General features: G+C 50.0%; 36 non-coding genes across 36 annotated transcripts; all 36 read left to right on the top strand.

Annotated features, from left to right (window-relative positions):
- Window positions 1-139: 139 nt before the first annotated feature.
- On the top strand, window positions 140-258 carry LOC128131049 (5S ribosomal RNA). Its single transcript, XR_008228977.1, has one exon. It is a non-coding gene; the product is annotated as a 5S ribosomal RNA (ribosomal RNA).
- A 223-nt stretch (window positions 259-481) lies between these two features.
- On the top strand, window positions 482-600 carry LOC128131259 (5S ribosomal RNA). The gene has a single exon (XR_008229172.1). It is a non-coding gene; the product is annotated as a 5S ribosomal RNA (ribosomal RNA).
- Window positions 601-824: 224 nt separating this feature from the next.
- LOC128129205 (5S ribosomal RNA) lies at window positions 825-943 on the top strand. The gene has a single exon (XR_008227082.1). It is a non-coding gene; the product is annotated as a 5S ribosomal RNA (ribosomal RNA).
- Window positions 944-1,164: 221 nt separating this feature from the next.
- On the top strand, window positions 1,165-1,283 carry LOC128129206 (5S ribosomal RNA). Its single transcript, XR_008227083.1, has one exon. It is a non-coding gene; the product is annotated as a 5S ribosomal RNA (ribosomal RNA).
- Window positions 1,284-1,502: 219 nt separating this feature from the next.
- Window positions 1,503-1,621, top strand: LOC128129594 (5S ribosomal RNA). The gene has a single exon (XR_008227515.1). It is a non-coding gene; the product is annotated as a 5S ribosomal RNA (ribosomal RNA).
- A 219-nt stretch (window positions 1,622-1,840) lies between these two features.
- On the top strand, window positions 1,841-1,959 carry LOC128129208 (5S ribosomal RNA). Its single transcript, XR_008227084.1, has one exon. It is a non-coding gene; the product is annotated as a 5S ribosomal RNA (ribosomal RNA).
- Window positions 1,960-2,182: 223 nt separating this feature from the next.
- LOC128129210 (5S ribosomal RNA) lies at window positions 2,183-2,301 on the top strand. The gene has a single exon (XR_008227085.1). It is a non-coding gene; the product is annotated as a 5S ribosomal RNA (ribosomal RNA).
- Window positions 2,302-2,522: 221 nt separating this feature from the next.
- LOC128129212 (5S ribosomal RNA) lies at window positions 2,523-2,641 on the top strand. Its single transcript, XR_008227086.1, has one exon. It is a non-coding gene; the product is annotated as a 5S ribosomal RNA (ribosomal RNA).
- A 221-nt stretch (window positions 2,642-2,862) lies between these two features.
- LOC128129214 (5S ribosomal RNA) lies at window positions 2,863-2,981 on the top strand. The gene has a single exon (XR_008227087.1). It is a non-coding gene; the product is annotated as a 5S ribosomal RNA (ribosomal RNA).
- A 222-nt stretch (window positions 2,982-3,203) lies between these two features.
- LOC128129215 (5S ribosomal RNA) lies at window positions 3,204-3,322 on the top strand. The gene has a single exon (XR_008227088.1). It is a non-coding gene; the product is annotated as a 5S ribosomal RNA (ribosomal RNA).
- A 221-nt stretch (window positions 3,323-3,543) lies between these two features.
- Window positions 3,544-3,662, top strand: LOC128129223 (5S ribosomal RNA). The gene has a single exon (XR_008227090.1). It is a non-coding gene; the product is annotated as a 5S ribosomal RNA (ribosomal RNA).
- Window positions 3,663-3,883: 221 nt separating this feature from the next.
- Window positions 3,884-4,002, top strand: LOC128129228 (5S ribosomal RNA). The gene has a single exon (XR_008227091.1). It is a non-coding gene; the product is annotated as a 5S ribosomal RNA (ribosomal RNA).
- Window positions 4,003-4,221: 219 nt separating this feature from the next.
- On the top strand, window positions 4,222-4,340 carry LOC128131050 (5S ribosomal RNA). The gene has a single exon (XR_008228978.1). It is a non-coding gene; the product is annotated as a 5S ribosomal RNA (ribosomal RNA).
- Window positions 4,341-4,562: 222 nt separating this feature from the next.
- LOC128131370 (5S ribosomal RNA) lies at window positions 4,563-4,681 on the top strand. Its single transcript, XR_008229284.1, has one exon. It is a non-coding gene; the product is annotated as a 5S ribosomal RNA (ribosomal RNA).
- A 223-nt stretch (window positions 4,682-4,904) lies between these two features.
- On the top strand, window positions 4,905-5,023 carry LOC128129229 (5S ribosomal RNA). The gene has a single exon (XR_008227092.1). It is a non-coding gene; the product is annotated as a 5S ribosomal RNA (ribosomal RNA).
- A 220-nt stretch (window positions 5,024-5,243) lies between these two features.
- On the top strand, window positions 5,244-5,362 carry LOC128130118 (5S ribosomal RNA). The gene has a single exon (XR_008228041.1). It is a non-coding gene; the product is annotated as a 5S ribosomal RNA (ribosomal RNA).
- Window positions 5,363-5,581: 219 nt separating this feature from the next.
- Window positions 5,582-5,700, top strand: LOC128131051 (5S ribosomal RNA). Its single transcript, XR_008228979.1, has one exon. It is a non-coding gene; the product is annotated as a 5S ribosomal RNA (ribosomal RNA).
- Window positions 5,701-5,923: 223 nt separating this feature from the next.
- Window positions 5,924-6,042, top strand: LOC128131443 (5S ribosomal RNA). The gene has a single exon (XR_008229359.1). It is a non-coding gene; the product is annotated as a 5S ribosomal RNA (ribosomal RNA).
- A 224-nt stretch (window positions 6,043-6,266) lies between these two features.
- LOC128129230 (5S ribosomal RNA) lies at window positions 6,267-6,385 on the top strand. The gene has a single exon (XR_008227093.1). It is a non-coding gene; the product is annotated as a 5S ribosomal RNA (ribosomal RNA).
- A 221-nt stretch (window positions 6,386-6,606) lies between these two features.
- On the top strand, window positions 6,607-6,725 carry LOC128129231 (5S ribosomal RNA). The gene has a single exon (XR_008227094.1). It is a non-coding gene; the product is annotated as a 5S ribosomal RNA (ribosomal RNA).
- A 219-nt stretch (window positions 6,726-6,944) lies between these two features.
- Window positions 6,945-7,063, top strand: LOC128129595 (5S ribosomal RNA). The gene has a single exon (XR_008227516.1). It is a non-coding gene; the product is annotated as a 5S ribosomal RNA (ribosomal RNA).
- Window positions 7,064-7,282: 219 nt separating this feature from the next.
- Window positions 7,283-7,401, top strand: LOC128129233 (5S ribosomal RNA). Its single transcript, XR_008227095.1, has one exon. It is a non-coding gene; the product is annotated as a 5S ribosomal RNA (ribosomal RNA).
- Window positions 7,402-7,624: 223 nt separating this feature from the next.
- On the top strand, window positions 7,625-7,743 carry LOC128129236 (5S ribosomal RNA). Its single transcript, XR_008227096.1, has one exon. It is a non-coding gene; the product is annotated as a 5S ribosomal RNA (ribosomal RNA).
- Window positions 7,744-7,964: 221 nt separating this feature from the next.
- Window positions 7,965-8,083, top strand: LOC128129238 (5S ribosomal RNA). Its single transcript, XR_008227097.1, has one exon. It is a non-coding gene; the product is annotated as a 5S ribosomal RNA (ribosomal RNA).
- Window positions 8,084-8,304: 221 nt separating this feature from the next.
- LOC128129241 (5S ribosomal RNA) lies at window positions 8,305-8,423 on the top strand. The gene has a single exon (XR_008227098.1). It is a non-coding gene; the product is annotated as a 5S ribosomal RNA (ribosomal RNA).
- Window positions 8,424-8,645: 222 nt separating this feature from the next.
- Window positions 8,646-8,764, top strand: LOC128129243 (5S ribosomal RNA). The gene has a single exon (XR_008227099.1). It is a non-coding gene; the product is annotated as a 5S ribosomal RNA (ribosomal RNA).
- A 221-nt stretch (window positions 8,765-8,985) lies between these two features.
- LOC128129247 (5S ribosomal RNA) lies at window positions 8,986-9,104 on the top strand. The gene has a single exon (XR_008227101.1). It is a non-coding gene; the product is annotated as a 5S ribosomal RNA (ribosomal RNA).
- Window positions 9,105-9,325: 221 nt separating this feature from the next.
- Window positions 9,326-9,444, top strand: LOC128129251 (5S ribosomal RNA). Its single transcript, XR_008227102.1, has one exon. It is a non-coding gene; the product is annotated as a 5S ribosomal RNA (ribosomal RNA).
- Window positions 9,445-9,665: 221 nt separating this feature from the next.
- LOC128129253 (5S ribosomal RNA) lies at window positions 9,666-9,784 on the top strand. The gene has a single exon (XR_008227103.1). It is a non-coding gene; the product is annotated as a 5S ribosomal RNA (ribosomal RNA).
- Window positions 9,785-10,004: 220 nt separating this feature from the next.
- Window positions 10,005-10,123, top strand: LOC128129255 (5S ribosomal RNA). Its single transcript, XR_008227104.1, has one exon. It is a non-coding gene; the product is annotated as a 5S ribosomal RNA (ribosomal RNA).
- A 222-nt stretch (window positions 10,124-10,345) lies between these two features.
- Window positions 10,346-10,464, top strand: LOC128129257 (5S ribosomal RNA). The gene has a single exon (XR_008227105.1). It is a non-coding gene; the product is annotated as a 5S ribosomal RNA (ribosomal RNA).
- Window positions 10,465-10,683: 219 nt separating this feature from the next.
- LOC128129596 (5S ribosomal RNA) lies at window positions 10,684-10,802 on the top strand. Its single transcript, XR_008227517.1, has one exon. It is a non-coding gene; the product is annotated as a 5S ribosomal RNA (ribosomal RNA).
- Window positions 10,803-11,021: 219 nt separating this feature from the next.
- LOC128129258 (5S ribosomal RNA) lies at window positions 11,022-11,140 on the top strand. The gene has a single exon (XR_008227106.1). It is a non-coding gene; the product is annotated as a 5S ribosomal RNA (ribosomal RNA).
- A 224-nt stretch (window positions 11,141-11,364) lies between these two features.
- LOC128129262 (5S ribosomal RNA) lies at window positions 11,365-11,483 on the top strand. Its single transcript, XR_008227107.1, has one exon. It is a non-coding gene; the product is annotated as a 5S ribosomal RNA (ribosomal RNA).
- Window positions 11,484-11,703: 220 nt separating this feature from the next.
- On the top strand, window positions 11,704-11,822 carry LOC128129264 (5S ribosomal RNA). Its single transcript, XR_008227108.1, has one exon. It is a non-coding gene; the product is annotated as a 5S ribosomal RNA (ribosomal RNA).
- A 220-nt stretch (window positions 11,823-12,042) lies between these two features.
- On the top strand, window positions 12,043-12,161 carry LOC128130370 (5S ribosomal RNA). Its single transcript, XR_008228295.1, has one exon. It is a non-coding gene; the product is annotated as a 5S ribosomal RNA (ribosomal RNA).
- The last annotated feature ends 34 nt before the right edge of the window (window positions 12,162-12,195 follow it).

Here is a 12,195-nt window from a genome sequence, read left to right on the forward strand (position 1 = left end):
CATCCGGTTCAATGTTGATCGTTTTCGTGTTTCCCTGAACGGAGCCGATCCCTCACGTGGGTCCCACGCCTCGCGTACGAAAGCAAACGAGGTTCTGCGTCTTGTAAGACATAAAAACAATTACCACGGATAGTATTTCGGGTGCGATCATACCAGCACTAATGCACCGAATCCCTTCAGAACTCCGCAGTTAAGCGTGCTTTGGCGAGAGTAGTACTAGGATGGGTGACCCCCTGGGAAGTCCTCGTGTTGCACCCCCTTTTTCGTTGCCCGTTTGCGTTTTTTTAGGTTTTAGGTGCGTTTTTTTTTTTTTCCTTTCTTGTTATGTCGATGCTCGGGCGGCATCCGGTTCAATGTTGATCGTTTTCGTGTTTCCCTGAACGGAGCCGATCCCTCACGTGGGTCCCACGCCTCGCGTACGAAAGCAAACGAGGTTCTGCGTCTTGTAAGACATAAAAACAATTACCACGGATAGTATTTCGGGTGCGATCATACCAGCACTAATGCACCGGATCCCATCAGAACTCCGCAGTTAAGCGTGCTTGGGCGAGAGTAGTACTAGGATGGGTGACCTCCTGGGAAGTCCTCGTGTTGCACCCCCTTTTTCGTTGCCCGTTTGCGTTTTTTTAGGTTTTAGGTGCGTTTTTTTTTTTTTTCCTTTCTTGTTATGTCTATGCTCGGGCGGCATCCGGTTCAATGTTGATCGTTTTCGTGTTTCCCTGAACGGAGCCGATCCCTCACGTGGGTCCCACGCCTCGCGTACGAAAGCAAACGAGGTTCTGCGTCTTGTAAGACATAAAAACAATTACCACGGATAGTATTTCGGGTGCGATCATACCAGCACTAATGCACCGGATCCCATCAGAACTCCGCAGTTAAGCGTGCTTGGGCGAGAGTAGTACTAGGATGGGTGACCCCCTGGGAAGTCCTCGTGTTGCACCCCCTTTTTCGTTGCCCGTTTGCGTTTTTTTAGGTTTTAGGTGCGTTTTTTTTTTTCCTTTCTTGTTATGTCTATGCTCGGGCGGCATCCGGTTCAATGTTGATCGTTTTCGTGTTTCCCTGAACGGAGCCGATCCCTCACGTGGGTCCCACGCCTCGCGTACGAAAGCAAACGAGGTTCTGCGTCTTGTAAGACATAAAAACAATTACCACGGATAGTATTTCGGGTGCGATCATACCAGCACTAATGCACCGGATCCCATCAGAACTCCGCAGTTAAGCGTGCTTGGGCGAGAGTAGTACTAGGATGGGTGACCCCCTGGGAAGTCCTCGTGTTGCACCCCCTTTTTCGTTGCCCGTTTGCGTTTTTTTAGGTTTTAGGTGCGTTTTTTTTTCCTTTCTTGTTATGTCGATGCTCGGGCGGCATCCGGTTCAATGTTGATCGTTTTCGTGTTTCCCTGAACGGAGCCGATCCCTCACGTGGGTCCCACGCCTCGCGTACGAAAGCAAACGAGGTTCTGCGTCTTGTAAGACATAAAAACAATTACCACGGATAGTATTTCGGGTGCGATCATACCAGCACTAACGCACCGGATCCCATCAGAACTCCGCAGTTAAGCGTGCTTGGGCGAGAGTAGTACTAGGATGGGTGACCCCCTGGGAAGTCCTCGTGTTGCACCCCCTTTTTCGTTGCCCGTTTGCGTTTTTTTAGGTTTTAGGTGCGTTTTTTTTTCCTTTCTTGTTATGTCGATGCTCGGGCGGCATCCGGTTCAATGTTGATCGTTTTCGTGTTTCCCTGAACGGAGCCGATCCCTCACGTGGGTCCCACGCCTCGCGTACGAAAGCAAACGAGGTTCTGCGTCTTGTAAGACATAAAAACAATTACCACGGATAGTATTTCGGGTGCGATCATACCAGCACTAATGCACCGGATCCCATCAGAACTCCGCAGTTAAGCGTGCTTGGGCGAGAGTAGTACTAGGATGGGTGACCCCCTGGGAAGTCCTCGTGTTGCACCCCCTTTTTCGTTGCCCGTTTGCGTTTTTTTAGGTTTTAGGTGCGTTTTTTTTTTTTTCCTTTCTTGTTATGTCGATGCTCGGGCGGCATCCGGTTCAATGTTGATCGTTTTCGTGTTTCCCTGAACGGAGCCGATCCCTAACGTGGGTCCCACGCCTCGCGTACGAAAGCAAACGAGGTTCTGCGTCTTGTAAGACATAAAAACAATTACCACGGATAGTATTTCGGGTGCGATCATACCAGCACTAATGCACCGGATCCCATCAGAACTCCGCAGTTAAGCGTGCTTGGGCGAGAGTAGTACTAGGATGGGTGACCCCCTGGGAAGTCCTCGTGTTGCACCCCCTTTTTCGTTGCCCGTTTGCGTTTTTTTAGGTTTTAGGTGCGTTTTTTTTTTTCCTTTCTTGTTATGTCTATGCTCGGGCGGCATCCGGTTCAATGTTGATCGTTTTCGTGTTTCCCTGAACGGAGCCGATCCCTCACGTGGGTCCCACGCCTCGCGTACGAAAGCAAACGAGGTTCTGCGTCTTGTAAGACATAAAAACAATTACCACGGATAGTATTTCGGGTGCGATCATACCAGCACTAATGCACCGGATCCCATCAGAACTCCGCAGTTAAGCGTGCTTGGGCGAGAGTAGTACTAGGATGGGTGACCCCCTGGGAAGTCCTCGTGTTGCACCCCCTTTTTCGTTGCCCGTTTGCGTTTTTTTAGGTTTTAGGTGCGTTTTTTTTTTTCCTTTCTTGTTATGTCGATGCTCGGGCGGCATCCGGTTCAATGTTGATCGTTTTCGTGTTTCCCTGAACGGAGCCGATCCCTCACGTGGGTCCCACGCCTCGCGTACGAAAGCAAACGAGGTTCTGCGTCTTGTAAGACATAAAAACAATTACCACGGATAGTATTTCGGGTGCGATCATACCAGCACTAATGCACCGGATCCCATCAGAACTCCGCAGTTAAGCGTGCTTGGGCGAGAGTAGTACTAGGATGGGTGACCCCCTGGGAAGTCCTCGTGTTGCACCCCCTTTTTCGTTGCCCGTTTGCGTTTTTTTAGGTTTTAGGTGCGTTTTTTTTTTTTCCTTTCTTGTTATGTCTATGCTCGGGCGGCATCCGGTTCAATGTTGATCGTTTTCGTGTTTCCCTGAACGGAGCCGATCCCTCACGTGGGTCCCACGCCTCGCGTACGAAAGCAAACGAGGTTCTGCGTCTTGTAAGACATAAAAACAATTACCACGGATAGTATTTCGGGTGCGATCATACCAGCACTAATGCACCGGATCCCATCAGAACTCCGCAGTTAAGCGTGCTTGGGCGAGAGTAGTACTAGGATGGGTGACCCCCTGGGAAGTCCTCGTGTTGCACCCCCTTTTTCGTTGCCCGTTTGCGTTTTTTTAGGTTTTAGGTGCGTTTTTTTTTTTCCTTTCTTGTTATGTCTATGCTCGGGCGGCATCCGGTTCAATGTTGATCGTTTTCGTGTTTCCCTGAACGGAGCCGATCCCTCACGTGGGTCCCACGCCTCGCGTACGAAAGCAAACGAGGTTCTGCGTCTTGTAAGACATAAAAACAATTACCACGGATAGTATTTTGGGTGCGATCATACCAGCACTAATGCACCGGATCCCATCAGAACTCCGCAGTTAAGCGTGCTTGGGCGAGAGTAGTACTAGGATGGGTGACCCCCTGGGAAGTCCTCGTGTTGCACCCCCTTTTTCGTTGCCCGTTTGCGTTTTTTTAGGTTTTAGGTGCGTTTTTTTTTTTCCTTTCTTGTTATGTCTATGCTCGGGCGGCATCCGGTTCAATGTTGATCGTTTTCGTGTTTCCCTGAACGGAGCCGATCCCTCACGTGGGTCCCACGCCTCGCGTACGAAAGCAAACGAGGTTCTGCGTCTTGTAAGACATAAAAACAATTACCACGGATAGTATTTCGGGTGCGATCATACCAGCACTAATGCACCGGATCCCATCAGAACTCCGCAGTTAAGCGTGCTTGGGCGAGAGTAGTACTAGGATGGGTGACCCCCTGGGAAGTCCTCGTGTTGCACCCCCTTTTTCGTTGCCCGTTTGCGTTTTTTTAGGTTTTAGGTGCGTTTTTTTTTCCTTTCTTGTTATGTCTATGCTCGGGCGGCATCCGGTTAAATGTTGATCGTTTTCGTGTTTCCCTGAACGGAGCCGATCCCTCACGTGGGTCCCACGCCTCGCGTACGAAAGCAAACGAGGTTCTGCGTCTTGTAAGACATAAAAACAATTACCACGGATAGTATTTCGGGTGCGATCATACCAGCACTAATGCACCGAATCCCTTCAGAACTCCGCAGTTAAGCGTGCTTTGGCGAGAGTAGTACTAGGATGGGTGACCCCCTGGGAAGTCCTCGTGTTGCACCCCCTTTTTCGTTGCCCGTTTGCGTTTTTTTAGGTTTTAGGTGCGTTTTTTTTTTTTCCTTTCTTGTTATGTCGATGCTCGGGCGGCATCCGGTTCAATGTTGATCGTTTTCGTGTTTCCCTGAACGGAGCCGATCCCTCACGTGGGTCCCACGCCTCGCGTACGAAAGCAAACGAGGTTCTGCGTCTTGTAAGACATAAAAACAATTACCACGGATAGTATTTCGGGTGCGATCATACCAGCACTAATGCACCGGATCCCATCAGAACTCCGCAGTTAAGCGTGCTTGGGCGAGAGTAGTACTAGGATGGGTGACCTCCTGGGAAGTCCTCGTGTTGCACCCCCTTTTTCGTTGCCCGTTTGCGTTTTTTTAGGTTTTAGGTGCGTTTTTTTTTTTTTCCTTTCTTGTTATGTCTATGCTCGGGCGGCATCCGGTTCAATGTTGATCGTTTTCGTGTTTCCCTGAACGGAGCCGATCCCTAACGTGGGTCCCACGCCTCGCGTACGAAAGCAAACGAGGTTCTGCGTCTTGTAAGACATAAAAACAATTACCACGGATAGTATTTCGGGTGCGATCATACCAGCACTAATGCACCGGATCCCATCAGAACTCCGCAGTTAAGCGTGCTTGGGCGAGAGTAGTACTAGGATGGGTGACCCCCTGGGAAGTCCTCGTGTTGCACCCCCTTTTTCGTTGCCCGTTTGCGTTTTTTTAGGTTTTAGGTGCGTTTTTTTTTTCCTTTCTTGTTATGTCTATGCTCGGGCGGCATCCGGTTCAATGTTGATCGTTTTCGTGTTTCCCTGAACGGAGCCGATCCCTCACGTGGGTCCCACGCCTCGCGTACGAAAGCAAACGAGGTTCTGCGTCTTGTAAGACATAAAAACAATTACCACGGATAGTATTTCGGGTGCGATCATACCAGCACTAATGCACCGGATCCCATCAGAACTCCGCAGTTAAGCGTGCTTGGGCGAGAGTAGTACTAGGATGGGTGACCCCCTGGGAAGTCCTCGTGTTGCGCCCCCTTTTTCGTTGCCCGTTTGCGTTTTTTTAGGTTTTAGGTGCGTTTTTTTTTCCTTTCTTGTTATGTCTATGCTCGGGCGGCATCCGGTTCAATGTTGATCGTTTTCGTGTTTCCCTGAACGGAGCCGATCCCTCACGTGGGTCCCACGCCTCGCGTACGAAAGCAAACGAGGTTCTGCGTCTTGTAAGACATAAAAACAATTACCACGGATAGTATTTCGGGTGCGATCATACCAGCACTAATGCACCGAATCCCTTCAGAACTCCGCAGTTAAGCGTGCTTTGGCGAGAGTAGTACTAGGATGGGTGACCCCCTGGGAAGTCCTCGTGTTGCACCCCCTTTTTCGTTGCCCGTTTGCGTTTTTTTAGGTTTTAGGTGCGTTTTTTTTTTTTTCCTTTCTTGTTATGTCGATGCTCGGGCGGCATCCGGTTCAATGTTGATCGTTTTCGTGTTTCCCTGAACGGAGCCGATCCCTCACGTGGGTCCCACGCCTCGCGTACGAAAGCAAACGAGGTTCTGCGTCTTGTAAGACATAAAAACAATTACCACGGATAGTATTTCGGGTGCGATCATACCAGCACTAATGCACCGGATCCCATCAGAACTCCGCAGTTAAGCGTGCTTGGGCGAGAGTAGTACTAGGATGGGTGACCTCCTGGGAAGTCCTCGTGTTGCACCCCCTTTTTCGTTGCCCGTTTGCGTTTTTTTAGGTTTTAGGTGCGTTTTTTTTTTTTTTCCTTTCTTGTTATGTCTATGCTCGGGCGGCATCCGGTTCAATGTTGATCGTTTTCGTGTTTCCCTGAACGGAGCCGATCCCTCACGTGGGTCCCACGCCTCGCGTACGAAAGCAAACGAGGTTCTGCGTCTTGTAAGACATAAAAACAATTACCACGGATAGTATTTCGGGTGCGATCATACCAGCACTAATGCACCGGATCCCATCAGAACTCCGCAGTTAAGCGTGCTTGGGCGAGAGTAGTACTAGGATGGGTGACCCCCTGGGAAGTCCTCGTGTTGCACCCCCTTTTTCGTTGCCCGTTTGCGTTTTTTTAGGTTTTAGGTGCGTTTTTTTTTTTCCTTTCTTGTTATGTCTATGCTCGGGCGGCATCCGGTTCAATGTTGATCGTTTTCGTGTTTCCCTGAACGGAGCCGATCCCTCACGTGGGTCCCACGCCTCGCGTACGAAAGCAAACGAGGTTCTGCGTCTTGTAAGACATAAAAACAATTACCACGGATAGTATTTCGGGTGCGATCATACCAGCACTAATGCACCGGATCCCATCAGAACTCCGCAGTTAAGCGTGCTTGGGCGAGAGTAGTACTAGGATGGGTGACCCCCTGGGAAGTCCTCGTGTTGCACCCCCTTTTTCGTTGCCCGTTTGCGTTTTTTTAGGTTTTAGGTGCGTTTTTTTTTCCTTTCTTGTTATGTCGATGCTCGGGCGGCATCCGGTTCAATGTTGATCGTTTTCGTGTTTCCCTGAACGGAGCCGATCCCTCACGTGGGTCCCACGCCTCGCGTACGAAAGCAAACGAGGTTCTGCGTCTTGTAAGACATAAAAACAATTACCACGGATAGTATTTCGGGTGCGATCATACCAGCACTAACGCACCGGATCCCATCAGAACTCCGCAGTTAAGCGTGCTTGGGCGAGAGTAGTACTAGGATGGGTGACCCCCTGGGAAGTCCTCGTGTTGCACCCCCTTTTTCGTTGCCCGTTTGCGTTTTTTTAGGTTTTAGGTGCGTTTTTTTTTCCTTTCTTGTTATGTCGATGCTCGGGCGGCATCCGGTTCAATGTTGATCGTTTTCGTGTTTCCCTGAACGGAGCCGATCCCTCACGTGGGTCCCACGCCTCGCGTACGAAAGCAAACGAGGTTCTGCGTCTTGTAAGACATAAAAACAATTACCACGGATAGTATTTCGGGTGCGATCATACCAGCACTAATGCACCGGATCCCATCAGAACTCCGCAGTTAAGCGTGCTTGGGCGAGAGTAGTACTAGGATGGGTGACCCCCTGGGAAGTCCTCGTGTTGCACCCCCTTTTTCGTTGCCCGTTTGCGTTTTTTTAGGTTTTAGGTGCGTTTTTTTTTTTTTCCTTTCTTGTTATGTCGATGCTCGGGCGGCATCCGGTTCAATGTTGATCGTTTTCGTGTTTCCCTGAACGGAGCCGATCCCTAACGTGGGTCCCACGCCTCGCGTACGAAAGCAAACGAGGTTCTGCGTCTTGTAAGACATAAAAACAATTACCACGGATAGTATTTCGGGTGCGATCATACCAGCACTAATGCACCGGATCCCATCAGAACTCCGCAGTTAAGCGTGCTTGGGCGAGAGTAGTACTAGGATGGGTGACCCCCTGGGAAGTCCTCGTGTTGCACCCCCTTTTTCGTTGCCCGTTTGCGTTTTTTTAGGTTTTAGGTGCGTTTTTTTTTTTCCTTTCTTGTTATGTCTATGCTCGGGCGGCATCCGGTTCAATGTTGATCGTTTTCGTGTTTCCCTGAACGGAGCCGATCCCTCACGTGGGTCCCACGCCTCGCGTACGAAAGCAAACGAGGTTCTGCGTCTTGTAAGACATAAAAACAATTACCACGGATAGTATTTCGGGTGCGATCATACCAGCACTAATGCACCGGATCCCATCAGAACTCCGCAGTTAAGCGTGCTTGGGCGAGAGTAGTACTAGGATGGGTGACCCCCTGGGAAGTCCTCGTGTTGCACCCCCTTTTTCGTTGCCCGTTTGCGTTTTTTTAGGTTTTAGGTGCGTTTTTTTTTTTCCTTTCTTGTTATGTCTATGCTCGGGCGGCATCCGGTTCAATGTTGATCGTTTTCGTGTTTCCCTGAACGGAGCCGATCCCTCACGTGGGTCCCACGCCTCGCGTACGAAAGCAAACGAGGTTCTGCGTCTTGTAAGACATAAAAACAATTACCACGGATAGTATTTCGGGTGCGATCATACCAGCACTAATGCACCGGATCCCATCAGAACTCCGCAGTTAAGCGTGCTTGGGCGAGAGTAGTACTAGGATGGGTGACCCCCTGGGAAGTCCTCGTGTTGCACCCCCTTTTTCGTTGCCCGTTTGCGTTTTTTTAGGTTTTAGGTGCGTTTTTTTTTTTTCCTTTCTTGTTATGTCTATGCTCGGGCGGCATCCGGTTCAATGTTGATCGTTTTCGTGTTTCCCTGAACGGAGCCGATCCCTCACGTGGGTCCCACGCCTCGCGTACGAAAGCAAACGAGGTTCTGCGTCTTGTAAGACATAAAAACAATTACCACGGATAGTATTTCGGGTGCGATCATACCAGCACTAATGCACCGGATCCCATCAGAACTCCGCAGTTAAGCGTGCTTGGGCGAGAGTAGTACTAGGATGGGTGACCCCCTGGGAAGTCCTCGTGTTGCACCCCCTTTTTCGTTGCCCGTTTGCGTTTTTTTAGGTTTTAGGTGCGTTTTTTTTTTTCCTTTCTTGTTATGTCTATGCTCGGGCGGCATCCGGTTCAATGTTGATCGTTTTCGTGTTTCCCTGAACGGAGCCGATCCCTCACGTGGGTCCCACGCCTCGCGTACGAAAGCAAACGAGGTTCTGCGTCTTGTAAGACATAAAAACAATTACCACGGATAGTATTTTGGGTGCGATCATACCAGCACTAATGCACCGGATCCCATCAGAACTCCGCAGTTAAGCGTGCTTGGGCGAGAGTAGTACTAGGATGGGTGACCCCCTGGGAAGTCCTCGTGTTGCACCCCCTTTTTCGTTGCCCGTTTGCGTTTTTTTAGGTTTTAGGTGCGTTTTTTTTTTTCCTTTCTTGTTATGTCTATGCTCGGGCGGCATCCGGTTCAATGTTGATCGTTTTCGTGTTTCCCTGAACGGAGCCGATCCCTCACGTGGGTCCCACGCCTCGCGTACGAAAGCAAACGAGGTTCTGCGTCTTGTAAGACATAAAAACAATTACCACGGATAGTATTTCGGGTGCGATCATACCAGCACTAATGCACCGGATCCCATCAGAACTCCGCAGTTAAGCGTGCTTGGGCGAGAGTAGTACTAGGATGGGTGACCCCCTGGGAAGTCCTCGTGTTGCACCCCCTTTTTCGTTGCCCGTTTGCGTTTTTTTAGGTTTTAGGTGCGTTTTTTTTTTTCCTTTCTTGTTATGTCTATGCTCGGGCGGCATCCGGTTCAATGTTGATCGTTTTCGTGTTTCCCTGAACGGAGCCGATCCCTCACGTGGGTCCCACGCCTCGCGTACGAAAGCAAACGAGGTTCTGCGTCTTGTAAGACATAAAAACAATTACCACGGATAGTATTTCGGGTGCGATCATACCAGCACTAATGCACCGGATCCCATCAGAACTCCGCAGTTAAGCGTGCTTGGGCGAGAGTAGTACTAGGATGGGTGACCCCCTGGGAAGTCCTCGTGTTGCACCCCCTTTTTCGTTGCCCGTTTGCGTTTTTTTAGGTTTTAGGTGCGTTTTTTTTTTCCTTTCTTGTTATGTCGATGCTCGGGCGGCATCCGGTTCAATGTTGATCGTTTTCGTGTTTCCCTGAACGGAGCCGATCCCTCACGTGGGTCCCACGCCTCGCGTACGAAAGCAAACGAGGTTCTGCGTCTTGTAAGACATAAAAACAATTACCACGGATAGTATTTCGGGTGCGATCATACCAGCACTAATGCACCGGATCCCATCAGAACTCCGCAGTTAAGCGTGCTTGGGCGAGAGTAGTACTAGGATGGGTGACCCCCTGGGAAGTCCTCGTGTTGCACCCCCTTTTTCGTTGCCCGTTTGCGTTTTTTTAGGTTTTAGGTGCGTTTTTTTTTTTTCCTTTCTTGTTATGTCTATGCTCGGGCGGCATCCGGTTCAATGTTGATCGTTTTCGTGTTTCCCTGAACGGAGCCGATCCCTCACGTGGGTCCCACGCCTCGCGTACGAAAGCAAACGAGGTTCTGCGTCTTGTAAGACATAAAAACAATTACCACGGATAGTATTTCGGGTGCGATCATACCAGCACTAATGCACCGGATCCCATCAGAACTCCGCAGTTAAGCGTGCTTGGGCGAGAGTAGTACTAGGATGGGTGACCCCCTGGGAAGTCCTCGTGTTGCACCCCCTTTTTCGTTGCCCGTTTGCGTTTTTTTAGGTTTTAGGTGCGTTTTTTTTTCCTTTCTTGTTATGTCGATGCTCGGGCGGCATCCGGTTCAATGTTGATCGTTTTCGTGTTTCCCTGAACGGAGCCGATCCCTCACGTGGGTCCCACGCCTCGCGTACGAAAGCAAACGAGGTTCTGCGTCTTGTAAGACATAAAAACAATTACCACGGATAGTATTTCGGGTGCGATCATACCAGCACTAACGCACCGGATCCCATCAGAACTCCGCAGTTAAGCGTGCTTGGGCGAGAGTAGTACTAGGATGGGTGACCCCCTGGGAAGTCCTCGTGTTGCACCCCCTTTTTCGTTGCCCGTTTGCGTTTTTTTAGGTTTTAGGTGCGTTTTTTTTTCCTTTCTTGTTATGTCGATGCTCGGGCGGCATCCGGTTCAATGTTGATCGTTTTCGTGTTTCCCTGAACGGAGCCGATCCCTCACGTGGGTCCCACGCCTCGCGTACGAAAGCAAACGAGGTTCTGCGTCTTGTAAGACATAAAAACAATTACCACGGATAGTATTTCGGGTGCGATCATACCAGCACTAATGCACCGGATCCCATCAGAACTCCGCAGTTAAGCGTGCTTGGGCGAGAGTAGTACTAGGATGGGTGACCCCCTGGGAAGTCCTCGTGTTGCACCCCCTTTTTCGTTGCCCGTTTGCGTTTTTTTAGGTTTTAGGTGCGTTTTTTTTTTTTTTCCTTTCTTGTTATGTCGATGCTCGGGCGGCATCCGGTTCAATGTTGATCGTTTTCGTGTTTCCCTGAACGGAGCCGATCCCTAACGTGGGTCCCACGCCTCGCGTACGAAAGCAAACGAGGTTCTGCGTCTTGTAAGACATAAAAACAATTACCACGGATCGTATTTCGGGTGCGATCATACCAGCACTAATGCACCGGATCCCATCAGAACTCCGCAGTTAAGCGTGCTTGGGCGAGAGTAGTACTAGGATGGGTGACCCCCTGGGAAGTCCTCGTGTTGCACCCCCTTTTTCGTTGCCCGTTTGCGTTTTTTTAGGTTTTAGGTGCGTTTTTTTTTTCCTTTCTTGTTATGTCTATGCTCGGGCGGCATCCGGTTCAATGTTGATCGTTTTCGTGTTTCCCTGAACGGAGCCGATCCCTCACGTGGGTCCCACGCCTCGCGTACGAAAGCAAACGAGGTTCTGCGTCTTGTAAGACATAAAAACAATTACCACGAATAGTATTTCGGGTGCGATCATACCAGCACTAATGCACCGGATCCCATCAGAACTCCGCAGTTAAGCGTGCTTGGGCGAGAGTAGTACTAGGATGGGTGACCCCCTGGGAAGTCCTCGTGTTGCACCCCCTTTTTCGTTGCCCGTTTGCGTTTTTTTAGGTTTTAGGTGCGTTTTTTTTTTCCTTTCTTGTTATGTCTATGCTCGGGCGGCATCCGGTTCAATGTTGATCGTTTTCGTGTTTCCCTGAACGGAGCCGATCCCTCACGTGGGTCCCACGCCTCGCGTACGAAAGCAAACGAGGTTCTGCGTCTTGTAAGACATAAAAACAATTACCACGAATAGTATTTCGGGTGCGATCATACCAGCACTAATGCACCGGATCCCATCAGAACTCCGCAGTTAAGCGTGCTTGGGCGAGAGTAGTATTAGGATGGGTGACCCCCTGGGAAGTCCTCGTGTTGCACCCCCTTTTTCGTTGCCCGTTTGCGTTTTTTTAGGTTT

Source organism: Lactuca sativa, chromosome 1 (genome assembly GCF_002870075.4).
Source record: "Lactuca sativa cultivar Salinas chromosome 1, Lsat_Salinas_v11, whole genome shotgun sequence".
NCBI lineage: Eukaryota > Viridiplantae > Streptophyta > Magnoliopsida > Asterales > Asteraceae > Lactuca > Lactuca sativa.